The sequence below is a fragment of the Medicago truncatula genome, chromosome 7 (assembly GCF_003473485.1).
Source record: "Medicago truncatula cultivar Jemalong A17 chromosome 7, MtrunA17r5.0-ANR, whole genome shotgun sequence".
Classification (NCBI taxonomy): domain Eukaryota; kingdom Viridiplantae; phylum Streptophyta; class Magnoliopsida; order Fabales; family Fabaceae; genus Medicago; species Medicago truncatula.
In genome coordinates, this window is record NC_053048.1 from 10,190,232 (window position 1) to 10,218,060 (window position 27,829).

The 27,829-nt window shown below is 32.4% G+C and overlaps 2 long non-coding RNA genes and 1 other non-coding gene across 3 annotated transcripts; 1 reads left to right on the forward strand and 2 right to left on the reverse strand.

Annotated features, from left to right (window-relative positions):
* Positions 1 to 15,825: 15,825 nt before the first annotated feature.
* TRNAK-CUU (transfer RNA lysine (anticodon CUU)) lies at positions 15,826 to 15,898 on the forward strand. The gene has a single exon. It is a non-coding gene; the product is annotated as a tRNA-Lys (tRNA).
* A 5,847-nt stretch (positions 15,899 to 21,745) lies between these two features.
* LOC112416368 (uncharacterized) lies at positions 21,746 to 22,800 on the reverse strand. The gene is made up of 2 exons (XR_005642882.1): positions 22,648 to 22,800; positions 21,746 to 22,545 (listed from the first exon to the last, which is right to left on the reverse strand). It is a non-coding gene; the product is annotated as an uncharacterized lncRNA (long non-coding RNA).
* Positions 22,801 to 25,418: 2,618 nt separating this feature from the next.
* Positions 25,419 to 27,067, reverse strand: LOC25497779 (uncharacterized). The gene is made up of 2 exons (XR_005642883.1): positions 26,933 to 27,067; positions 25,419 to 26,828 (listed from the first exon to the last, which is right to left on the reverse strand). It is a non-coding gene; the product is annotated as an uncharacterized lncRNA (long non-coding RNA).
* Between the last annotated feature and the right edge of the window lie 762 nt (positions 27,068 to 27,829).

The following is a 27,829-nucleotide window of genomic DNA, read 5'->3' on the forward strand; positions in this document are numbered from 1 at the left end:
AATTCAATTTTTTCAGCTAAAAATGATTAATTCAATTTTTTAATATAAAGTTTAATATCTTTTATTTTTTATTTTTTTGTCAAGAAAAGAGAATAATCTAACATTTTAGTATTATGTAAAAGAGATATTTTCTTAGTGAATACAAAATATTGATCAATTTTTAAGAGTATTTTGTAGTCGGTAAAAAAATATATTGTTGATTATCGAGTGGAGTAGATACATTATTTCACTTTCCACTTGTATCATCCATGATTTGTTTAAGATTGAAATTCTTCAAATGACAGGTTATACGTAAATTTCATTGTGAATACAATCACTTGAGTTGTTTTGTCATTCAAAAGGGTCATAAATGCGGAGTTGGTACCTAATTTGGAGATTTTGTTCATCTTGATATATTTTTTTCAAATAGTCATGTCGCTTGTTTATCTCTATTTTACTAAGTAGATTTATCATAATTTTTGAAATGTTTGATAGGGGGTTGACTCCCTTTTTTTAGGTGGAATAATTATTGGTAAGTTTATACTTACCTCATAGTCGAACTTCGGATTATCAGAGCCTCGTTTTCCTAAGAACAAAAGAGTCGACTACAAAAAACTAAAGGTTTTCACTCGCCATCAAAAACCTTAGGGTCTTTATAAGGAGGAGAATTTTGAGGTGTCAATTTACATTTTTTAAAAGTTAACTGGGGACAATTTGAACAAAAGAATTTGTGTTAATTCATTTTAAAAAGTTATAAGGAAGAAATTTGAAATTCTTTACTTTTAAGTTTAATTAGAAATTTCCTAAATTTACTTTATAAATTTCCATCAATTTAAAAAAATTTCAAATTATCTTCCAAACAATGAACTTTACCGAAAATAATTTAAATTCCCCCAAAAATTTAAGTGACCTCAGACCATTTTATCATCTAAACACACTCTAAGAGTGTGTTTGTTTAGAGTGTGTTTGTATTTGGAGGATGTAATTAAAAATATTAGAGAAATTAGAATTTTAAGCAACTCAAATTATTCAATTGCCTTCTTTTTTAAATGTTTTTGTTTGGATACTATTTTCCAATGCAATATTTCTATTTTTATCCTCTTAACCAATGTCCTAAGGGTACTCTTTAACATTTCCCTAATAATCTTATTGTTATTTTTTTTTGGGCAACTTAAAAAATTGTAAAATAATGGTCAATTTGCAAATTTTAGAAATATTAAGGAGCCAATATGTAATTTTGATAAAGTTTGAGGGGTCAGTTTGTAATTTTTAAACAATAGGGGTCAATGTGCAACTTTTTTAAAATATATTGCGGTCAAATTGAATATTTTGACAAATATGAGTACCAAAATGTAAAATTTGAAAAAAATTTAAGAAAAAAATATTTAGAATTCCTAGCTTTTAAGTGTCATTTGAAGTTCTCTAAGAAAAAATACTTCAAAATTTTCCATCATCATTTTGAAAGTTCTCCAAATTATCATCCAAACAATTAAATTTAGATGACAGGGTTTAAATCCTCTACCTCAAAACATTCCTTTATCTAAACACAGTCTTGGTGAATGAGTGTACACCATGATTGTGGCTTACAAGTGCTAAGATGAAAGGGAAATGTTAGCTCACCCCTGAAACAGAGCCAATACTTTGTTCCAAATGCAAACTAGACTCTTAACTCCCTCTGCCCTTGCAGCTTCAAGAAGGCTAATCTCTGATTTGTCACGGTAGAACAAGGCATTGTGTTTCCATAAAAGCAATAAAATGTTTAAAGATAGTTGACTAATGGAACAGTGCACATATACCTTTTATTTCCTTCTCTTCCCTTAGTATTGACATGTCTTGAGGTTCATTCTTATGGGACAAGTCTTGATCTATTGCAATTGGTTTGTACTTCCTTAAACCTGTTGGTACTTGGAGAAAAACATATGATAGCACAATGCTAAATTGTAGCTTTGCTTTGTCTTTGTTTTACTATCTCTATCTTTCTATCCAAGTTGTACTAGATTTTACATATCAAAACAACAAAAGCAATAAGATACTCAACTATGCAATGAAATGAAAGAGAATGAGAGAGAATATTATTTGGAGATTAAAGACTTTTATCGCTTAATATGATATTGGCACGACTCAATCAGACTAAAGAACTCAAATTTCAAGAACTTTGATTTGATTGAGACAAGCCAACATCAAAAAGCGGAGGGGAATTCAAACTTTTTCATTTCAACTTCTATTGTCTCAATTTTGTCTAGCTAGGACAACATCAAATGGTTATTGTAACATTTTTTTTTATGCAACTAATCAATTATGATATTAAATGTTATCTCAAATCTAAAATAGACATGGTTAAATAATAAATAGAAATATATGACATAAAAAATACACATTTACTAGTGTGTTTTAAAATGCGACTATTGATTTCGTACTTCGCATCCACCCACCTCTTTAGGTTATGATGACATTACGGTTCACCGAAAGTCAAAACACAAGTTTAGTTACATTCATGACATGCCCCGATAAGCTTTCACACTTTTATACCGACATATTAGCTTCGATTTCAACATGATTCGAATCCTCTATATACAACGATGCACACATTGCAACTGTTTTTAGACCATTGGATGTGTTTTCGAAGAGAGAGAAACTTTGATCCAACGATTATACAGTCGGTGCGCACGGTGAAATGCTCGAGAGAATCTAAATCCAATAAAGAATGACATAATCTAAAGAAGATGATATACAAAAATAAAAATAAAAGGGAGGAAAAGATGTTTTTTACAATAAAGAATGAGGGAATGGTTGGACTTATAGAGCAAAGAATGTAAGGTACTTAACTTATATAGGAAGAATGACCAAGTGGTGAGAGGGAACAAATCATAAGATCACATTTTTCAATTGGATCAAACTGTTAAATGAACAGGACGTGTTTGCTATTGGTGACTTTATCTTTCTTTGCTCATACCTAATGTAGTTGGAATGACAATCACAAGGTCCCATTTATTTCCAAATTGGTAAATTAATTCCAAATTAAGTAAAGGTGTGATGTCATGTCCCTATAATATTTAATTTATTGAAATTTAAAAAATAGTTACGAGAAATCCACTTGAATTAGCCTGATAGTAATTTACTTGAGATTTGAGAGTATACTGCCTCTCAAGGTCTCAGCTTCAAGAGATTATGATGACAATGACTCAAGAACTCAGATCAAAAATTTTATTTACTAATTGCAAATTGCACTCACCTTTGCTGTCATTGTGGCATCATCATCATTGAGTATTCTTATGACTCTTTTTTTTAACTTTATAATCATCTTCCTGCTGTGGTAACATGGGAAGTTAAAATGTTCCAATCAAATAGTAAAATAAAATCAAATTGTTCAACAATTCAACAACATGATGGACATGGAACGAACAGAATAGGGGAGCCCTCACAAGTCCCACCTAACTCAGCCAACCACTAAGTAGTGACTGAAGCTAAGTAGAGAATACCCTTATCACGTGGGCACTGTTTTCTTCACAATTTCATTTGTTGGGCCTAAAAACAAGAGAAATGATATTGGATTTTGCTCTTTTTGCTTTTAAAATTGTTGATTCACTCCTAAAAATTATGATATTAACCATTTGTGATAATTTTTTGACAAATTTATATTTATATTCACATTGGATTCTCATTTTCTCTCTTCCTGAAGCAATGGATTCAGTGTCGTCGTCGAGGAATGTATGGAGTTATATATGAAGTAAAGAAAATATACTATCGATTAAGAGAAACCATTGGATAAGGAGTTATCCAAGTCTAATCTCAATATAACTTTCTTTAAATTATCGTATTTTAGTTGCGAACCTACTACCAAAATACTTTTACAAAATGTAATATAGAATTTCAGTGAATTTAAGAATGATCAAAACTAAACGGGGTGTCTAAGGTTTGATATATTTTCTTTATATATAAAATTGAAATTAATACTTATTGTTATACGAGGAGGTAAGATCCTCTTTATTCGTGTCCTAGGATGTGACTCCATGCTCATGGGAGTATGATGGTCGGATTTAAGCAAGTGTACTAAATCGTTTACCGAGTAATAAAGTAGTAAGTAGAGTATCGTATCTGCAAGGATAGTCGTTCCAACTAAGCAGCAATAAAAAAATAAATTAAAAACAATAAAGTAAAAGATAAAGGAGGGTTTTGCAATTTAGTTTGTTTGTAGCAGAGCAAGAGTTTAGAAACAACCTGTTTTGATTGCAGAATCTTAGCGGCGGTTAAGATTCTTCAAATCCCCTCTATTAATTTGTTGGAATTAATTAATTGTTAAGTCTAACCCAAAAAAAAAAAATTAATTGTTAAGCATTATTTAGGGTTTGGTTAAATGTCTCCCATAAAAGTGATGAGTAATTAGTGGGATTTTATTTTTCTACCAGCTTAAAAGTTACGCATATTAATCACACGGATTTGTATGTGTGGGACCTTAGTCTCTAAGAGGTCATGGTTTTATTCCCCTCCAGCTGTTGAGTTGCACCTAATGGTCACACTAAGGTTATACGCGCGCTACAATATAGGGTTGACAATTCTATATGATTTGTACACCTTCGTAAGGAATATTATAATGAGGTCTTACTCTCTTAGAGGTAATTGAAACATAAAACTTGAATTAGCGTTCATACATTTCCAATGGTCATAAAGGTTCCCTGATCAATGAATCTTAGAAGTACATCAACATACTCTCACTCTCGATAGTTCTAAAAACTGACTTCCCTTTCTCGTCTACCTTACCAAGGATGGAAGAAGAGCAAAGTCACTATGATGATTTAATTCCCTAAAGTTACTACTATTTGCCTAATTAATGTGTTTTGTTATATTAGTTACTTCCTGATTAGAGTAGGTTTTCACCAATATTAGGTATGTCACTACCCTAAGTACCGTTATCTCAGGGACAGTTTGCTTTAGAAGAAACAAATTTTACACAATAATAAAATGAAATAGGATTCATAAAATAATTGAATAAAGAACTTAAATGAAATAATCCAACAAATAAAATAGAGGTTCATCTTAGAACCCTATCCTAATAGGGTTTAGTTACTCATGGTAACTAAAGACAAATTACAAAAGAAATAAAATATACTAAAGGGACTTAAAGTGAGGAGAGACTCCTCCTTAAAGCTCATATTATTTGCCTTCCTCTTGAACTGCTTCACTCTAAATGAGAAATAATGAATGAGAGGTTTGATATTTATAGGAAAGTTTCCACCTGGGTTTGGGCTGATAAACTAGATTGTTTCCACCAAAAAAATGGCAAAAGCAGTTCTGACCCGCTCCTAGCATGCCTAGGTCACATGGCTGGGGCGCAGAGGTGTAAAACTCATGCCCCGGGTGCATGACAGAATGCCTAGGGCGCATGGAGCATGCTTGGGGAACATCAATTTAAAATCAGATAAGAAATATCAATTGCATCAAATCAAATAAACCTAGAAATATCAAGTTATGAATCAGATATTTTTTTTTGAACAAATGAATCAGATTTATTATATCATCAACTTAACTTAAACATCAAAATACCTCATAAAATCAGAAGAATTAACTCAAAAATTCAAATTCTAACTCAGCGATTGGAACAGAATGAGATTGCAATGAAGAATTTGATCTGACCAATTTCGATGAAGGGATTGTGAAGAAGAGCGATTGTGATGAAGATGTGAGAGTGATTGAAATGAAACTGATGAAATGATGTCATGAAGCGATTTTGATTAAGCGATTTTGACTAAGCGTAATTGGGATAAAGCGGCGCTTCTGAGAAAAATGATTTGATGAGAGAGATATCTGAAATGAAAAATAAAGTTTTATAAATCTATAAAGCAAAAATAAAAATTGAAAAGTTAAACTAATTAAATAGTGTTAAAAAAACATTTTTTTTCAGTGAAATAAAACTGTTATTTAAACGTTATTCTTATAATATTGAAAACAACTAAGTCTACCAATTGTGTCAAAAAAAAAAACTAACACTACCAATTAAAATTTCGTTGTCTTTGTCATGTTAGGAAACAGATTTTTTGAAGTCATATAACAGTGGCGTTGTATTACATCATAATTGTTGTAGTGATCTATATATATATATATGTCTCCTCTTAGTTGACATTTCCCAACAATTTAAGATTTATATTTGAGGATATTGTGTCTATTGAAGTAAATATCATCATGAAGCTAGGAATAGCAAACGTAAAGTGTTTTATTTGACTGCTTTACATTGCTTAATAATTATTTTTAGATATGCTAAAATACATTATTAAAATAGATAGAAAAATATCGTAGCAGACATAAACAAAACATAAGGGAAAGAAATATAAAATTACAAAATAATATGAACACAAAACACCACCCTCATAACGAAATATTATAAACCTTCGTTACTTTTATTTTTTGATAGAAAAACCTTCGTTTCTTCTGTTTGCTAAAACATCATCACAATGATTCCCTTATCTATAGACATGGCTGACTATGAAGTTCACGGTTCTAGTTTTAAGCATAAAATTATTCCACCTATATCTTAACTTCAACAAATATATATATAATATTTGAAAGAAGAAATTCATTGTATTTCATTAGTTAAAATGTGCTAAAAATATAAAGGAGCATCATCTGTAATATGGAAGCTAGGAATTAATGGGATTGTATGAGCTAACTCGTGAACGACCCCATTTACTTACCCCATATTAAACTCGACATGAGAGTTCTAAAATCTATATTGTAACAATCGTTTACAAGCATAAATTAATTAGAAAATTATATATAAGCTAGTTCATGGACTTAATTATAATATTTTTAGTTTAAAACCTATTTAAAAATTCTCCAATAGTTTAAGGACCTACATATTAATTAATCCTATATGAAATGTATACCAAATATAAGCAAAATAATAAAGGAAATTGAACAAACAAATGTTTTTTTTGTGGTGGCCGGGATTTGAACTTCGAACCTTGCATATTTTATGTATTGTCCATATCAATTGAGATAAGCTCACCAGGACGAACAAACAAATGTTTAACAACATGATATGCGACAAAGAAGGAGATGATAAAACAAAAAAAGAAACAAAAACAAATCATTATGGCTATAATGAATCCATGCAACAGAGAAAAAAAAAAAAAAGAGTTAATAAAAAAATAAAAAATATGGCGATATTGCACCTGAAACAAATATAAGACGAAGAGCGATGAAAGTTTCACAACAAAGATTATATGAATTAAGGGAGATTGTTGGATATTTCTATGTTGGTCTCATTTTCGCTAAAAAGCAAGATGAAGGATACGATGTTCCAACATGTTGGCACGCTTCAGTGTGCCCTGATTTCGTGTCTTGTATCGATTTCTTGGATGTTTTATTTTTGCGTGAGATCACTGAATATTCTTTGAAGATTTGGATTCACGTGGATTGCTGCCCAAGAAGCGTGTTCCTAGAAGCAAGGAAAGACGATTTATACTTAGCTTAATTTTTAAGAATGTTGTTGCGACATTTAAGGAAATAATATATTTGCTTCTAGAATATTGTAGAGACTTAATATATGATTTGGTCTGTTGATTTTTTTAGCCTATGATGAAAAAGCCCATGCTGCTAAATGACTATAAAAGAAAGACTCGGACCCTAGTTTTATTCACCGATTCAATAGTATTGAATTGAGTCTTTTAGGGTTTCGACTTGGTCTTTATTTGTGAGCCTCTCTTTGTATCATCTTAATGCACTGAGAAGGACTTGTAGTCGAGTTGTAATGGATCAAAACCATCGATTGACAAAAGAGTCATTATTAGGGTTTTTGAGTACTTGTTATTTGTGAATCTCTCTGAAGCTTTTAAGCAAAGAGAAGGTTCTGTTTATTGGAATGTGTCTCTATTCTTGTATTTGTTTAATGACATGGGTTGTGATTGATTGAGTGAAAGTGAGATGGGATCTCAGATCTAGGAGTTCCTAGGTTGAAGTCAATACGGGTATGTCCTAGGTCTTAAGTTGTAAACTTGGAATTTGCTGAGAACTTAGAATAAGGACTACACTAGTGGATTTCCTTACTGACTTGGTAGTCCCCAGAGTAGGTGTGTTTGTCACCAAACTGGATTAGCAAACCAACTGTGCCATTTGCTTTTCTGTCCTTTATTATTCCTTGTTGTGTTTGTTTACTGCTAGCTTGATGTTTAAACATTAACCTCATCATTCTGTTTGTGGATGATATTGAAAAATCATATAAAACATTAAGTGACTAGCGTGCTAGAATTTCAGAGATGATGTACGATGTCAAAATGAGGGTCTGGAAACGAAGGGAGACAAGACGACATGGTATAGCAGTTGAACGCTAGCGCGTCTGTAAGGGGTAAATTTCATTTGTTCAAATATCAGCCGGTACTATAAGCAAATATTGTTGTAACTTAAGCAAAATAGGTGCAGCCACAAATTTTAGCTTTCATCTTTATTACACCAATATCTTCATATTTATGTTATACCCGTTTCTTTCGTTTTTGTAATAATATTGGTGCGAAGTTTCCACCGCTACTTAATATCTAATAACATTAGCAATTTTTCCCTGTTATTATTTTGTTTCCGTCTTGTAGTAGCGAAAGAATCAACCAAAATCAACTTACATCGGTGCGATGCACGACTAGACAATAAAAAGTTGGAATAACTTATCCCTGAATCTTCAATAACTTTAAGACTCTTGTCTCTTCTTTAGTGCATGATCGAGTAAAGCAATACAATTCTGTTAAGCAAGTGAACATAGAAACAAGAATGGCAGAGCTGAAAAAGCTATACCACATCCACCTAAAGCAAATATAGATGCCTCTCTTACTCACATAACTTTTAAGTTAATGACCGTTAAAATTTCTAACGATGAATACTTAATGTGAAGATCTCTTTTTTAATTTATAACCAATTAGTTTATAATAACTTCTATTAATTTTGAATAAATTTTTAAAAAAAGTATTATTTTCAGAAATACAAAGAAAAATCTAGTTTTTTTAAATCTATGACAAACAAGTCCATTATTAATATTTTTTTGAACAAGCAAAAATGATATATATTAACACTGACAAGCAATCTTCTCAGTACAAGGTGTACCAAAGAAACCACTAAGAATTTACAATGTCAATACCTGAATACAGATACAAATTAGTCGATGCCCAAACATAAAAGCGGGCTCGTCCACCACATACGAATACCAAAAACAAAATGGACTTTCTTGGCTTGAAGCCACTATAAAGAATAAGACTTAACATTTTTCAATAATTGAAACATAACATTTTCTTTCTGCTTAAATAAACTGTTGTTACGTTCATTCTACACAATCCAAGCACACAGTAACCAAATCAGCTGAAGAAAAGACAGTCACAATTTCAGACTATGTGTAAAAAATAAACTTAACTTCAAACCTCCAACACCATTTACCTAGCAAATCAATATTAAATTCCCTTAACTTCCTCACCGCCAACCCTCCATACTCCTTACGCAAACATACAATATTCCAACGTAACCAAGATATTTTCCTATGATCCTCACTCTTCGATAGAACTTGATCTGTCCTAGAACAAAGCTTCTAGATATTTTGGTTACCATACCGATGTTGTGGTGGACTGGTATGGTGGAAATGATGGTTTAATGAGGTTTTTAGTGAAGGTTAAGGCGGTGGACGACAATATGTGCAAAACCAACACATGCTACGACAGCCAAGTCGGGGTTTGTTTGAGAGAAGGAAAAGTATGCAAAAGTATACTTTTGAGATTATGTGGTTGTGTACCTGGTATGGTAGAGGTGCCACACTTATATAGACAACTAAGGCTAATGGAGATCAATTTTTGGATCATAATATTGTAGGTGAGGTCGTCATGTGACTTTGTTCCGTGTTGTCATGAGCCCAAATCGCTTAGTGTGAGCGCCTTTGGGAGGCGTTATGCCTGTTTGATAAGCTATAGTTAGTGGAAACATCTTCGAGCTTTTTGGGGGGCCCATGAGTTTTCTTTAGATAGGTATTTCCTGCCCACAAGAGTGTTTGCAACCTCCCTAACCATCCTGAACTCGGTGATGAAACATTGGAAACACTGGTAGTTATGATTTACAGTATGGCCACTCTGGGAAGGGTTTGTATACTCTTGTCAGCAGTCAGGGATTTTTTTATGAAGATTTATTTCCCAAAATTAGGGTGAAAGAGCACACCGATTTTGTGAGTAGGAGCTTCGTTTTTAATGATAGTGAGCTGAATGTTGAGGAGTTGAGGGTAAGGAGTGTTCTTCAAAATTTTGTGTAAACTCAGAGCTCAAGATGGTCCCCAATACTAAGGATCCTCCGCAGTGCGTTAGTCCTCCTTGGTAAAGTGTTACAAGGATATATTAGCCTTATGAAAAACCAAAAGAGACTGGAAGTCTATATTTAGTGAGTCCTTCCTTTATTTATTTATTTTATTTTTTTACTCCTTCTTTCCAGATAATATAAATAGCTTGAGAAGGTTCTGCGTCCGATGAGCTTCCATAGGGAAGACCCTGTGTCGAACTTTGATTAGGACGAAGCCTATTGTTGTTGACGAGAGAGTGTCAGTAAAAAGGTCTTCTAGAAGTCTTTCCATTTAGTATGTTGGCGTGGAACCTCAAACTAGTCATCCATGTCTTGTGGTTCAAAATGATTGTGTTAAGGTTGTCCTTCCATGAGTGACATTCTTATGCCGGACGTTTCATTTTCACTTACTTTCATTCCCACGCTTGATCCTAACACCACTGAGCTTTATGAGGATTTGGATAGTCCTACAACGGAAGAATATCAACAAGTTATGCCTAATCTTTCGATCGAGAAGCATCGAGAGTTTTATCTTCTTCCTTGATTCATTTGTAGACTGTTTCTTCTAATATTTAGATGAATTATGTTGGTGATCCTAGGGTTATGTTTAAAGAAAGCTCTTACGAGAGCAGTTGGAGAGTTTAAGAGAGACTCGTCAAGCTTTGAGGTCATCTATAGTTATAGCAAAGATTGACACGACTCCCTTGGTTGAAGAAAAAGTTGGGATGCTCCAATCACTTATCTCTGCATATAATGCATCCGAAGTGTTGAAGACTTGTAATTGATAACTTCCAGAGCAAGTGGCTTCTCTTGAGAATGACGTTTTAGATTTCGACGCTCCTAGAGACTTGTCTCAGAGGCTGTTGATTTTGCAATCAATTATAAGACAATGTTATTCCCAAGTCGAATCACGAGAGGGGTAGTTGGTAATGATCATGTTGGTATTGAATGAAGCCAAATATCGGTCATCTCTTCCTAAGAATCTTTATAACCGGGATGTCTTGGATTCTAAAACTTATGTTTGTAAATCCTCTGAAGACACGTTGGTTCAAGGTAATATTTCCATCCTTATTTCAAAATTTTACGAGTTAATATTTCCATCCTCGTTTCAAGTTAATCCTGTGAAGACTTGTGTCAGTCCTGGTCATATTATTCATGGTGGAAAACCTATCCAAATTGATGATCTTCCTAACGAGTAGTTTAGTTTTTATTTTAACTTCCCTCTATGGTCTTTGCAACTATTTTCCTTATTTTGAAGTTAATGAATGTTGATGACTTTAAGCAAAGTGTTTTTCTTGAACCTTGGTCGTTTATATCCTACGTGTATGTTTAACCACAATTCATATTTAATTTTTCAATAGTCATACTATTTTGTTGACGCTAGCCGTCCATTGGACATCATTATGAAGCATGACCGAACAAGGTTTAGCTTCCCCTGCCCCTTGGTTTGGATCTAAGACAATGTAGATATTTACCAGCACGACTCCATTGCACTGGGGTGGCTAGCCCTGATGACAAGTCAATTGTTTGTATTACATCCCTATTATAGCCTAGCCATTTTTGAATATGGTCGACATGGAATGTTTGATTCTTTGGCCACTCCATTATAGCCAAATCGCTTAAGAATGTGGTAGACTTACGAGGTTTAGTTCTTTGACCACTCCATTATAGCCTATTCATTTAAGAACGGGGTCGACTTTGAAGGTTTTATTCTTTGACTGCTCCCTTATATTTTTGATGTTTAAGAACAAGATCGACTTAGGAGAAGGTCTTTTTTTTTTTTTTCCGCTTCATTATAGCCTAACCGTTGAGGAATGGGGTCGACTTAGGAGCGGGTCTTTTTTGTTTGCTCCATTATAGCCTCACCGTTGAAGAATGGGGTCGAAATAGGAGCGGGTCTCTTTTCCCCTTCATCTAATCTCGGATGCATGGCTCCAACTAGGAGCTCGTCGTCTTCCGAAGAAGAAACATTGTTGGCAAAACTGTGATCCAGATGTCAGATTGTTTTGTCATCTTCTTTTGCTGGTAGGAGTCGTAAAGTCAATAGATTTATTTGAGAGAAACTTGCAATTGATGGATGCTTCAAATGATGAATCTTACAAGGGAGCATTGATAGCAGGAAGGGCTGGTAGCGGTTCCGCCTCAAACGATTGTGAACATTCTTGAAGGTTCACGACAGAAGGATGAAAAGGAGCTTCACCATTGATCATCGGTCTGAGAACTGGATCAGAACGATTCTGAAGATTTTGACTTGCGGAGCAAAGCATCATCGAAGTGGCAACGGTGTCTGCGTTAACGTTTCTAGCATAAGTAGATCGAAAAGCGGTCATCGTAACTTCGAATATGAAGTTGTTACTGGTGGATATGAAACGGTTACAGTGAAGGATTATTTGAGAAAAACAGTTGGAATTGCTAACATCCCCACCTTCTAGCGCCAATGATATTTGCGAGAACATAGCTTATGGATGATTCAATTAAGATTCCCATGCTGTGATGAACCATTCCGGTGGAGATGATGCTCAAATGAAGTTTTCAGTGACGACGGTGGACGATGATACCTTCAAAATAGTCCCACGCTCCGACGTCAAAGTCAGTGTTTGCTTGAGAGAGGAAAAAGCATGCAAAAGTGTAGTTTTGAGAGCATGTGATCGTGGACCTTGCACGGCAGAGGTACGTCTTAGGCCAATGAAGATTGTTGGATCATAAGATTGTAGACGAGGTCGTCATCATGAGACTTTGTTCTGTGATGTGATGAGCCCAAATTACTTAGTGTGAGCGCCTTTGGGAGGCGTTGTGCCCGTTTGCTGGTCATGAGTTAATAGGTCGTTGTTGGACCGTTTTTAAAACCCGAGGTCCGAAACAGAACTGAACAAAGGAGAACATAACCTCATTTTTTGTGAAACTTCATATTTAATTTATGAAAAGCATAATTTGTACGAATCATATAAAATTGAAACATTTTTTAAACCATTCTTATCCATAATCCATACAATCTTGCTTTCTATAGTCTTTATGAAGATATGGTTTTTCCCTTTATTCTTTTGCTGGCCTTAGATCTGGCCATTACTCATTAGTCGTGTTCAGAAAGGACAGAGTACTTAAACAGTCAATTTTCCTAAGTACATTTAAAACTAACAAACACTTAGGTTTCTCGTATCTTATTGAGGTGATGGTACATCCATATATAGTAGTAAAAGGCTTTTTCACCAAAAATATATGCATCCCCTTAATGATTGTAACATTTATAAATAAATAAATAAATAAAAGTATTTGCTCTAAAAAGAGTAACATTTTTTGTTTTAATGTAATTTTAATTGTTTTCCTCTAATTCCACATTCTAATTAATACAATATCTATCAACTTCTAAGTATTATGCTTCACTTTGTATTTCATTTCTCTTTGTTATAAATTGTCTGGTTAAGAATTGTTACGCCTAAGAATCGATTTAAGTTCTCCTGAACGGTTCGTCTTTGGTGAAACTCATTTACTAATTGACTTCAATTGTTTGGTTACTTTGTATTTATTATAATAGAAATATACTAATAGATAACAAGGATAATTTAGTTAAGGGTTAATTAAGTTTTTGGTCCCTATAAATATCTGCAGTTTTATTTTTAGTCCCTATAAAAATAAATCACACTTTTTAGTCCCTACAAAATTTTCTGTTAGTGTTTTTAGTCCCTGTTAAATTAAAATTTGTTTAATTATGCTTAAACTTCTAAATTTTTGAAATATTTTTTACATACATGTTCATAACATCATAAGACACTCTTTTATAATTTTTTTTAGTTTTTTAACATGTAATGAATTAAATATGAATTTTTCTAAAAGCCAAATTTTCAAGATTATATTAATGAAAATTTGGACCTAATAATAAAATTTTAGGTTACTTTTTCGCGGAGGAACTTTGTATAATATTCTAAGTAAGTATGTAAAAAATATGTTACAAATTTAAAAGTTTAAGCACAATTAAGCAAATTAAGCAAAGTTTAAGCACAATTAAGCATTTAAGTTTGAAATTTATTTAATTATACTTAAACTTTTATATTTTTAAATGATTTTTAACATACATGTTAAGAACATTATAATAATCTCTTTTATAAAAAATTAGAATTTTTTAACATGTAATGAATTAAATATAATTTTTTTAAAACGCCAAAAATTCAAGATAAAACTAACGAAAATTTGGACCTAAAAATAAAATTTTGAGCTAATTTATTATGACGGAACCTTTTATAATGTTTTAAACAAGTATGTAAAAAATCATTAAAAAATTTAAAATTTTAAACATAATTAAACAAATTTTAATTTAACAGGGACTAAAAACACTTAAGGAAAATTTTGTAGGGACTAAAAAGCGTAATTTATTTTTATAGAGACTAAAAACAAAACTGCAGATATTTATAGGGACCAAAAACTTAATTAACCCTTTAGTTAATCACCATTCTTTTTCTTTCATTTATCATATTTTTCTCAATTCTTAATACACGTGAAATGATTAAATGAAACAGTTATCGTAGGAAGGAGTATATTATGGAAAAGGTTGAGTTCAGTGGATGAAGCATAAATTCTTCTGCTATAAAGTCTAAACTATCAAGTATATGTGGATCCCATGAATCCCTTTCGACAAAACTCCTAAATCAAGCAAACTATATATCTCGTTAATTTTCATTATATCTAACATATGTATCAAATGATGCATGATTAAAACATAACAAATAGATATTAAGTGAAGCACTAAATATATTCAGCCTAACCACATTTGAAATTTGGTTGGATTGAATCTGATCCCTTCCCAAGATTGGTAGGTCAGATTTTTCTAGATAAAGTATAAGTAATCAAATTATTTTATTGATTCTAAAACAAAAAGTTACCAACATCATAGTTTAGGAAACAACAAAACTAAATTAACAATCAAAAGGAATAAACCAGGACACCAATACATGTTCAAAGAGATATGCCACCAGATATTTAGATGAGGGACCATTAGCCCATCCTCATCCATAGGAGTATATTTTTATTTCTAAAGTTAACTTTGAAAGATGTCTTTTTAATACAAATATTTGGGGTATTGCAAAAATAAATGTTACTTTTGTTTAACTCGATACCATATTATTGAGAAAATAAACACATGTTATTTATTATCACTGCAGCTACATTAACATATGAAGCAGTTACATTAACACAACACTACAACACCGAAACTGTTATTGTGTATAAGTGTGAGTTATATGTCCACATCGGATAAAACAGTAAAGGTTGAACATCTTATACGTAGAGGATCCATAAACTCATTGTCTTAAGGTTTTGGGTAAGAGTGTGGTGTCTCTCTTGCTAGTGCGGTTGTTCTAGCCTCGGTGTGGACTGTCCTCCGAACGTCCCTCGTGACCCAACAGAAACATATATATATCGTTAATAATTAAAAAATATATAAAAGACTTTATGTACTCACAAGTGTCTATGTCGGTGTGAGACTCCAACATCTGTTAGACACGTTTAAATATAAAGTGTGGTGCAGTATAATAAATTTATATGTTAACTATTTTGAAAACAACAAAAGCCCGTCTAGCTCAGTTGGTAGAGCGCAAGGCTCTTAACCTTGTGGTCGTGGGTTCGAGCCCCACGGTGGGCGAAAATTAATACTTTTTCTTTCAAAATGATGCAATCATTCATGCAATTATACAATTGAAAATTTATATTGTTATTTTCGACTGTAACTTATATAAGGATACATCTACGTGAGTTCACGCTCGATTATTTTGACGGGAATGAGCAAAAACAGATGGGAGAAGAGCCGTATACTCATTTTCTAATTGCTGAGAATCCAGGTCCACTGCATTGTATATGAGTTAGGCCCCACTAATCCATAATTCAATTCAACACAATAGGAACCATAGAGCAATATATATACCCACACTCCCTCTACTCTCTAAGCTACACAAATTACCCCCGTGTACTCCTTTAAGTCCATTTGCGTCTTCATAATTTCTTAGTAAAAATGGAGGCAAATAGAAAGATTAGAAGTAGAGGAATCTTGAAAGGAAAGATTGCACCATTATTTAGAACAACAAAACCTTCATCAACTTTAGAATATACAACAACAAATGTTAAACCAAATCATTCTTCTCCTTCACCTGCATCTCATGTTGTTGTAGTTCAAAAGGACTATGCAAAACCAAGCCCAAAAGTTTCTATTGTGGTAACAGATTATTGGAATGAAAATAATTTTCCTACGGATGAAAGTGTTGACTTGAAAGCTGCAATTTATATATCTATGGTTCAACAACGTTTGAAAGCTGAACAAAAGCAAGTTCAAGAGAATTGATGAATCATGTGGTAGTTTAGCTATAGTTTGATTATAGCTACTAATGTTCAATAAATTATAGCAAGTAATTTGTGTCACTTTGACACTTTGTGTAGAGACAATTCTGCTATGTAGTATTTTGTTTAATTAAAATAACAAGTTTGCAAATGTTGTCATCCATTGATACTAATAGCTTCTTTAGGATATAAGTCTCGGAAGAGTAATCCAATGGTTTGAGATTTGACACCACACTAATTTTATGCACCAGGTTCAGAGTTTAATATTTGTTACTAACATTTTTTCCTATAAAAAAAAAAAAGAAAATAAAAACTTGTTTGAGATATATATTAATAGATAAATGTTGTTTCTCGCGACGAGATGTATAGCGAACGCATAGCGACAATAGCTGGTTAGTTTTAATTGGAGGTTTATTTTTTGACTTCCGTTTTTTTCACAAACACCTCCTTGTACTCCGCCAAACAGCAAACTGTGATTAGTTAGTTTAATTTAAGATGCTTTCGCTGTGTTTTCTTTCACACTATATAGCATCGTTCATATTAATATATGCTTGCGAATTTATCATTGTATAGTGTTAATTTGGTTATAATTTTCGGTATAAATTATGGTTTGATTAAGTCTAAAATGATTGCTTTGTTTTTTTTATCAAACTACGTTGTACCGGTGAATAATCTAATTAAACATGATAGATTTTTTAAAACATTAAGCTCGCGCAGTGCGCTAACATCTAGAATGTTTAATTTGTGTCCTCGTAAGCTTAATTCAGTTGATATAGTAGATAATGCATAATATATGCAAGGTCCACGATTCAAACTCAGCCATCACAAAAAAAATGTTTAGTTTGTGAAAAAAAAAGAGAATAAAGAACTATTTATTATTCATATAGTAAAATAGTTGATAACATATGAATTCAAAGATAAAAATAAGAAATATATGTTGACATTAATTAAAATAGTTCGTAAAAAAATTAATTAATTGTGGGTGTGTGGATATAAATTGGCTGCCCCCACTCATTAACAACCAATTCATCCCCAATAATATTGTGTTTAGTGTGTAGATATAAACGATGGTTGATCTAATAGCAGAAATCTGATAGAATGTGGTTCAATAAATCTTTAAAAGAAGATCTGACACCATCATAGATTTTGTGGTTTTGCTTAAAACAATCTCAAAAAACCGATTTGTGAGATGAGAACTAGCTTCACTTATATCAACATTTGTTGAGATCATCACTCATCTAATACAGGTCTCTTTAAAATACAATATGAAATATAAGGCAATTGAGTTTGGGTCATATGAAATTCATATTTTTTTTTTCTTTCAAAATTGTAATTAATTTGTATAGTTGGTGTATAAAAATTAGTAAATAGATATGGTTTAAGCAGGGAGCCTATTAGCATAGGAAGTAGAGGTAGTTCTGTTTCGTGGAAAAACATTTGTAACATAGACTTAGGAAGTGTCCAGCCTCGTAATTTGTATTTAGTTAAAGAGGTTTATATGGTGGGATTGATTTCTAAAATGTCAAGCTCTTCGGAATCTATATGGTTGAAAGTTTGGCATAAATTGGTCCCGTTTAAAGTTTATTGTCTAGTTTGGAAAAAAAATCATAGCAGATTAGCAACAAGGGATAATCTATGTGGAAGGGGTGTCTTAGATCAAACCTCGTTACAATGTGTGGGTGTGAAGAATTGACAACTCATTTGTTTTTCGAGTGTCTTGTGTTTTCAGGTGTTTGGTCCGATATATGCCAAGGGCTTGGAGTATCATTTGCTTTACAAATGGAAGGACATCTTCATCTTGAGTAGTTCGGAGGCTTGCTAAGCAACGAAAAAGCAATCTCAACGTGCATAAGTGTGATTTGATTTGCCGGTATTTGGAAAGCAGGGAACGATAACTGTTTCCATAATAAAAGAGTAAGCAATGAAAAAATGATGGAGGATGTGAAGATATTCTCTTGGAATTGGATTGGATGCAGTTTAAATCAAAGACCTTAGATAGATTATAACATTAATCAATGGTGCATAAATTCGAGGGCATGTATGGGAGATATGGTGATGTGAAGCTTAAAACAGTTCGTTAATTTAACGGTATGTATCAAGGATTAAGTTTTGGTGTTGTATTAGTGTGAAAGACACGTGCCGTCGAGTCATGTTTTTGTAAGTGTCGTCGAATCGTCCTCGTTGTATCTCAATATCCATGTTCGACTGGCGGCAGTTGAAGAATGTGTGTTCTTTCATGTTCTTCGTAAGCCCGTTAGTTGTTTTTTCATGTTCTTCGTAAGTCCGTTAGCTGTTATGTGTGAGTTGAGGAATCCTTGTTGTATTTCTGGCGATGTCATAGTATGTAATTATCATAATGGTGCAGGTGCTTAATTGGCGATTGATTATATTTAGGAGCTGATTTAGGAGGTTGTTAGTATTTGTGTTGGTGACTAACGTTTTGGTGTTCACTCACTAGAGTTCAGGTATGCTCCATTTAGGTAATGCTCAATTTAGTCCATTTAAACTTTGGATGGAAAAGGTAAAGCAAAGCACTACCTTTTTGTCTTCTCATGTTACGTATTTTCTCTCTATATCCTCTCATCCCCGTAAACCTCCACCACCACCACCCACAACCGTTTATCGCCGCCATCACTAAAGTTTTCATCTTTGTGAAGTTCATCATTTCAGATCTAATCTAATTCTTATTTGTGTTTGGTTGTTTTTGATTTTGTAGATTTCAATGGAATAGTTTATGATGGCGGTGGCGAGATGATGATGGGAGGAAGAGGGGCGATGATGGGGATAGAGGAAACATCAACGATGGTGGAAACAACGGCGATGTGGCGCCGTGGCGGTGGGGTGGAGGTTGTAGAAGATAGAGGAAGAGTGAGGGTTGCTGAAGAAGATGGGAGTGTGAGAAGGAGAAGAAGAAACTAATTTTGTTTTTGAATAAAATACATGTTCTGTATTTTAATTAAATAAATCTCAACCTTTATATTTAATTTTGTCATGTGTCTTCGATCCAAAGCTTAAATGGACTAAATGAAGCATTACCTAAATGGAGCGTACTTGAACTCCACTCTTGTATATTATTTACTCTTGTACATTATTTTCTTTTCTGTAAGGTAAAGGGAGCTCCACAATCCATTGGCGCAAAACAGCATTTTCACTTTCTCTCAAATATCTGCAAGTAGACATCGACTCTATGCCAAGAATATTTCAATCATGGACCAGGCTTACTTCACTACCTTTGAAGAAATTAGTAATTACGGATGGGGTCTAATTTGATCAGAAAAAGTTAAGACAGTTTATTTTTATTTTTTATTTTTTGGTCGAGTAGCCTAGTAGTTAGAGCTCATACAATTTAATTGTGGAGAAGTGGAATGTCCGGAGTTCAAACCCTGATTCCAGCATATAAAATGCAAAATCCCTACCAATTAAATTAAGCTCACGGGGATAAAACCATTTATTTCTAACGAGATACTTGATGCTAGTAAACTTAAGACCATTTTTCTTACAAAATTCGGTATCCATTTACAATGACGTATCAAGGAGCCTAGGTCAGCGGATGCAAACTATTAAAAAAAATAAATTATATTAGTTATTATTATCGTACATGTGAAGATTAAAATGGAAATTTTTTACTAGGTAGGAATTTAAATATTATAATTACAGATTTAATATATATTTCATAAAAAAAATCACCCACCTTGCAAATCTGCATAGAGTTAAAAATATTCTTTTCAACATTCACTCTAACATCGCTCTTTTATTGAATGAAATTGATCCGAATCTCCCACATTGGAAATGACGTAAAGTGGTGAAACTCTTGTGAGTTTTATTCAATAAGAAAGTGTTGAAAAGAGAATGTTCTTAACATTCATCTAAAATTTAGTAGTGTTTAGTTATTTAAAAGAAGACTTATAAAGATGGTAAGTAATCTCTTCCATTTAAACATAATTATGCAACATTATTAAATCTCTTAAGAGAGAATTTTGTCATCTATTACAGTTCTACTCGACTTGAGAGATTAATCTATATAGCTACGTGTGGAGGATATTTTGGTTACACAAAAAACACTTATATTTATTGATTTTTTTCCCTAAAGAATGCTTATAAATAGAAACCGAAAGAGTATTCAATTTTTTCTCACGAAAATTATCAATTGACAGCAGCATATAGCCATCATTAATTGACTATTTAAGATCATTTACCTCTGTATATTTTGCTTAGACCATCTGCAACAGAGCACTCCATTTTAGGTGCTTAAATAGGCCATGTATGTTCACATCATCTATTTTTTTTATTTTCAATGATATTACTTAATAAGCATCAAATCTCTTCAACCCAACACCTCAGAAAAAAGTTATTAAATAGATCCTATTAATAACTCAATGTCATTGTATCTCAAAAAAGTTTATTGGTTTGTGTACAATTTATTACATATGACCCACAAAAATTAAAGAGAGAGAGGGTGCTTATATAATCACCCTTCTCTATAAGCACCAAACATTTTATCTCCACAATGAGGATGCTTATCACTTCCGGTGCTAAATAGATGAAGCACCAACCATTGTGGATGCTCTATAAGCATTCTTCAGGGAAATGATCTTAAAGAATACTATTGAATACTATTTAATGATCTTGAGAGCAAAATACTAACCTTGAGTACGATTTTAAATCCTTAAAAGAGTGATCTTAAAGCACTCATCAGCAGTTCTCTTGAAGAAAAAAATAGGCCAAATAACTCCCTGGGTCATTTAAGTTTAACGTTTGTTTCAGATAGGTCCTTTAAGTTTTTAAGGTTTTAGATAGGTCCTTTAAGTTTGGAGTTTGTTTCGGATATGTCCTTTAGTTTTTAAGGTTTCAGATAGGTCCTTTAAGTTTTGAGTTATTTCAGATAGGTCCTTTCTATCAAATCAACTCTAGCTTAACGGAGGTTGATAGAAATGACCTATCTGAAACAAACTCGAAACTTAAAGGACCTATCTGAAACCTTAGAAACTTAAAGGACTTATCCGAAATAAACTTCAAACTTAAAGGATCTATCTGAAACCTTATAAACTTAAAGGACCTATCCGAAACAAACTCCAAACTTAAATAACCTATCTGAAACTTTAGAAACTTAAAGGATCTATCTGAAATAAACATGAAACTTAAAAGATCCGGAAAGGTATTTGTCAAAAAAATATATTGTAATGATAAATTTTTTTTGGGTAGATAGACGAAATGACAAAACCATTATAAACTCACACATACAAGTGAAGGAGTTTCGAAAATTGTAATGATAATTATAAAAGAAATATTTGCGGAATCCATTTATTCCTTCCCTATTATCCCATTCACCCATGCGACTTTTTTTGGCTGCATATGCAAGAAAAGCTCTTTCTTTACTTTCTGCGTGTTATTATTGCAACGTGGTATAGTGGAGCTGAGGGTGCTTTGATGCTGTTAACATCCACATGACGTTGCTTTGATGATGTGAACATCAAGATCCATTCTTATTTTATCCCTAAGTATATAAGCATCAAGGAATCCGATTATCCTTCTCTATAGGAATAACTCAGCCGATAGAGATATTATATACGTTATATATGTAAAGGTAAGGTTTGAACCTCGGATTTCCTATATATTTATTTTAAAGGTAAAATTTTATTCATTAAACTATTTACCAACAAAAAATCCAACTATCCTAAGCCGCAAACAAAATATATATTATGAAAGAGAAAAAATGAAAAACAAACATAAAAGAACATAAACGAAAATCTATAGAAAAATCATCAAACAAATCTAAAGAAAGGAAGACTATGAAACATTTAAGAGGATGTTTGTGTACGCACTTATGTTTGGTATTCATGGAAACTATGTTATAATTTAATCACTTGCATTCACACCAGCCATTTATACACGTTGGATATAAACCAGGCGAGCACTTATATTTTTGACAATGAACATCATCAATGCATATATTCTTTGCTGTGATGAAAATGTGAATAAAAGTATGTTACTAAAATGAGATAAAATATTATGTGCGAAGTAAAGAAGATAATTTGAAAAATGATATAAAAAATGGTTTACCGTCAGTGTTCTTTCCACTGAAAAATACAAAGAGTACGATAATTATAACATAAATAAATTTGATAATATCAGCCATATTTCCCCTATAAACGTATCAAATAAAAAATGACTTTTTCTTTTATACTACAAAAAATTTATAAACATAGTGTTTTTCTTACAAAAAATTAATATTTTTTAGCGCTTATGGAGTTCTGAACAGCCCTTCTTAAACTTAGAATCATTAAATTTATTTTTTGGACTAAATTAGTGTATTTTGTTTGTCCTTTCATCACTTAGAAAGGATTGCTAATGCTGTATATTTTGATTGCTAATGGTGTATGTTTTGATTGATGAAAAGGCATGTATTAAAGGACAAGTTACTCCACAAGTCAATGCAATGGGTAATTTTCCTATATTTTAAAGAAGCGTTTTATTTTTAAATTTTGTTGACGAGAAATTATTTAAATTTAAGTGATGTATACTATTTGAATATGGCAAATTTTATGGTACATCTAATAAATTTGGGTGTATCGGTACTCCAAGTCGTAAAATTAATAATAAATGAGTTGTTTTTTTGAAGAAAAATAATTATTTTCTATCATTGACAACTAAGATAATTAAATTTTATATACCAAAAGCTTCGACGAAATAAAACTTAATTTTTAAGAATTTTTATTACTCATAACAATGAATATTGATTATTTTTTATGACAAAATGTAAATTTTGTAATATGATCCTTATAAACAATGAAATGATGATTTTTCTTATGAAATGATGTTTTCTAAAATATAAATATTGACAAATACCTTTTTATTTCATTAAAGTGATCTTTAATTTATATATTTTGTGAAACAAGAGTACCGGTACACTCAAAATTGTGAGTGTACCATAGAAGTTCCCTTTGAATATATGTTATATACTCTACTTTCATGGTCTACCTTTTGCTTCTTGAGGAATGATTTCATCCGATTGTTCATTTTTTTAAGGGTTAATAGGTCTTTACCCCCTGTAATATAGGTTATTTTCAGTTTTTCCCCTGTAAAATATTTTTTTTGATTTACACCATGTAAAAAAAATTGTTTTGATTTACCCCCTATAGGCCAAATAATTTTATTTTATTTTTAAAGAAATTTTCGTTTTTGTTTGGCCTATTAGGGGGTAAAGACCTATTAACCCTTTTTTGAATTTACACTTATTTTTACATGCTTATCAGTTGTACATGTGGAACCCCTTGAACTATTCTACCTATTTAATGACCCTAGTTTTCTAGAGAAAAAACTCCAACTTCTCTCCAAACTTTCTTTCTCCTTCGTTTATCGAGGAGGGTTAATTTTAGGTCTTTTTTTTTTTTACCTACAATCAGATAAACGTCAAAAATAAGTCTCTCAAAAAAAAAGGAAGAAAAAAAAAGGAAAAAGACAGCAAAAATTGGTCCCGGCACAAAAATTTACGATTCCTTTATACCCATTTGGAATTGATTAAGGCAAAAGTGCTTGGTAAGAGTTGAAATGCTAAATAAATAAAAAAAGTAGTAGAAACCTAACTCCAATCTAACTATAATTTTTCAAATATAACCACCTTTTACCTAAGGTAAGTTATAACCGTTGGTCTATATGGCAAGCTAGAATACACGCTAGAGGGAGGGGGTAAATAGCGTTTTAAAATTTTTAAGAGTTTAGCAAAAGTGTGTTTGAAAACGAATTTGACTAATTGGATTCGTGCTTGGTAACGATAACAAAAATTAAAGTAATGAATAATACAATAAGATTTACTATTGAATTGAGAGATTCAATTGCCAAATCTTAATACAATCAATTATAAATAATTCTTAACACAATATACAAAACTAGACGATTCTAAACCAAACCTAAACGCAATAAAACTTGATGGTCGGATTTAGGCAAGTATACCAAATCATTTACCACGTAATAAAGTAATAAGTAGAGTATCGTATCCACATGGATTGTAGTTTCAACCAAACAATATGTGTTACTTATTTGGGAACAATTAAAATAAATAAAAGATAACGATTTAGAGATTTGATATCAAAATGTTAGCGGCGGTTAGGATTCTTCGAATTCCCTCTATTTAATTGTTGGAATTACGCAACAATCAAGTCTTAATCATGATATTTATCGTTATTTATCTAAGTGATGAGTTATTGGGGTTTTACTACCTATTAGCTGTCGAGTTGTACATGCTAATCACACGGGTAGGTATGTGTGGGGCCTTATTCTCTCAAAGATATAGGTTCATTCCTCTCAAGCCGTCGAGTTGCAACAGTTGATCCCTCTGGTTGGTACGTGTGGGTCTTACTATCTCAGAGTTGAAACATAGACTTTAATTAAAGTTCCTAAATTCCCAATGTTGTGGACCCAATGCTCAAAAAGGTTCCCTCATCTATGAATTTTAGAAGTAAATAGCACACTCTCCCTCTCGGTATTTCTACAAATGGGCAGCCCTATCAGCATCTACCTTACTAAGCTTCGAGGACAACGAAGTTATCGAGTTGATTTAAGTTGTGAAGTCACATGTTTCCCTAGTTACTTCCTGATTGGAGTTGTTTTGCACCGATGTTTGGTAATGTCACCTCCCGAAGTACTTTTATCACAGGGTTATGCTATATAGCTTTTTTCCCTAGTTACTTATTAGTTAGTTCCTGTTTAAGACAGATATATATACATCAATATTAGGTATGTCACCTCCCTAAGTGCCTATGTATCAGGGTTATGATTCTGACAAGACAAATCTTACGCACGACAGTAAAATTAATTAGTGTAAAGAAAATACCTGAACAAAGACTTTAAATTAAATAAATTATCCAGCAACCATAATAGAGGCTCATCTTAGAACCCTAGTCTAAAAATATTTAGTCACACATGGTAACTAAAGACAAATTACAAAAAAAATAAAACATACCCTAGAGAAGCATGGAGTGAGGAGAGAAACTCCTCCCTTTAAGCAAACTTCTTGGTTTTGAATGAGAAATTATGATTGAGAGGTATGGTATTTATAAGGAAAGTTTCCACCTGAAGTTTGGCCCAAAAACCAACATTTTTCCACAAGTAACAAAATTTAGTTTTTGCCCGCAAGACATAGGCGCTAGGTACTAGGAGCATGTGAGAGGAGTTTCAGGTGCCAGGCACCTAGACCCATGCACCAGGCGCATGAGCATGCGTTAGGCACCCAGAAATGTGTGTCAGACGCATGTGAGTGCACTCTGGATGCTGAAACGCATGTTTTTTCGTCTTTTGGGTGTTTGCTTTCATAAGATGTCTTTGAACCTAGGAACAAAATTTCTCCCTATGTAATGTCTTTTGAGGCCTCTTGAATCTTCATTCTTTGATCTTCCCAAAATCTTCACAAATCTTCAAATGTCTTGCTTTGCCGGTTTGCATGATTTCTTCGTTAAAACACCTAGAAATACCCAAAAATTGCTATATTTCGGGAAGAATATGATTAGAGACTCAAATATAGAAAACATTACAAATCTCCCGAAGTCATAAACAATTGCTCTAATACCCCTCTATTTTGGATGTTAAACTTACTGAAAATGACTCAAAAACATGTCAAGAATAACGTAAGATGACATGCAATTACCCATAAAAGGGTATTTGAAGAAGTAAAGAAACTAGAAAAAGAAATTCTCTAGTATACCATACTGAGACAGTACCAAGTTTTTCTATAGCTATGGTATGATGGAGAAAAAATAGAGAATCGAAATTCGTTGAGACACTAATCAATGTATAATAGAGATCAAAATAAAACTAATTCGGATCATAAAATGGCTACAACATCTATATTCAGATACGAGGTAGGGTTAGAAAGAAAATATGATATGCCAAAATTATAGGACATGCGATTTCTCTCAACTCAAAGAAACAAGAATCCTATGAATATAATATCATTTACGGACTTATTTCATTTCATTGCCATTATATTTAAGTACAAATACATAACAACATGGTTCATGAAATTAGAGAAAGAAAAAGATAATTATAGGTTGCCAACACTATAACTAGATAACACCTAATGAAACATTTAAGAGGATGTTTGTGTACGCACTTATGTTTGGTATTCATGGAAACTATGTTATAATTTAATCACTTGCATTCACACCAGCCATTTATACACGTTGGATATAAACCAGGCGAGCACTTATATTTTTGACAATGAACATCATCAATGCATATATTCTTTGCTGTGATGAAAATGTGAATAAAAGTATGTTACTAAAATGAGATAAAATATTATGTGCGAAGTAAAGAAGATAATTTGAAAATGATAAAAAAAAAATGGTTTTACCGTCAATGTTCTTTCCACTGAAAAATATAAAGAGTACGATAATTATAACATAAACAAACTTGATAATATCAGCCATATTTTCTCCTATAAACGTATCAAATAAAAAATGACTTTATCTTTTTTAGTTTATAAACATCGTGTTTTTCTTATAAAAATTAAATATTTTTTAGCACTTATGGAGTTCTGAAAAGCCCTTCCTAAATTTAGGGTGTGTTTGGTTTGCAAAACAGCAAATACTGTACAGAACAGTACAAGAAAGAACAACACAATACAAGGGAGAACACCACATGACAAATTTTTATGGAATTGAATAATTTTTAGTTTTATACGATTTTTGGGGGACGAAATGTTATTTTGGTATTTTAGACAACCTGTACGTGGGAAAAAAAGTTGTGATGTGGTTTGGTGAGCGACAAAATATCAATTTTTGTCCTGTCCCTTGCCTCTAGTTTATCCTGTACCTGAAATAGTTTTACAAATCAAACACCGGATAACTGGAGTTGTTCTGTCCTGTCCTTCATTTTTTAGCAAATCAAATGCACCCTTAGAATCATTAAAAAAAATCTTTTAACTAAATTAGTGTATCTTGTTTGTCCCTTCATCACTTAGAAAGGAGGTCATATAAAAGGTTAGCAATCGTAAAAAATTATTCTTTATTGACTAAATATCCGCTATTTTATAACCTTTCATGGTTGCTAATGGTGAATATTGTGCAAGAGTAAACCAAGTGTAATTTCTTGATGAAAATCAAATGTGGCTAAATTATGAGGAAAATCACCTTCTGTGTAAGACACACAACTTACATTTAAGAACACAATTAAAAAGCATTTCCGCGCATGTTTTTTAATCCCTATGGAATAGAATGAACATTCTTAAAAGCTACCACCACAATTTTTA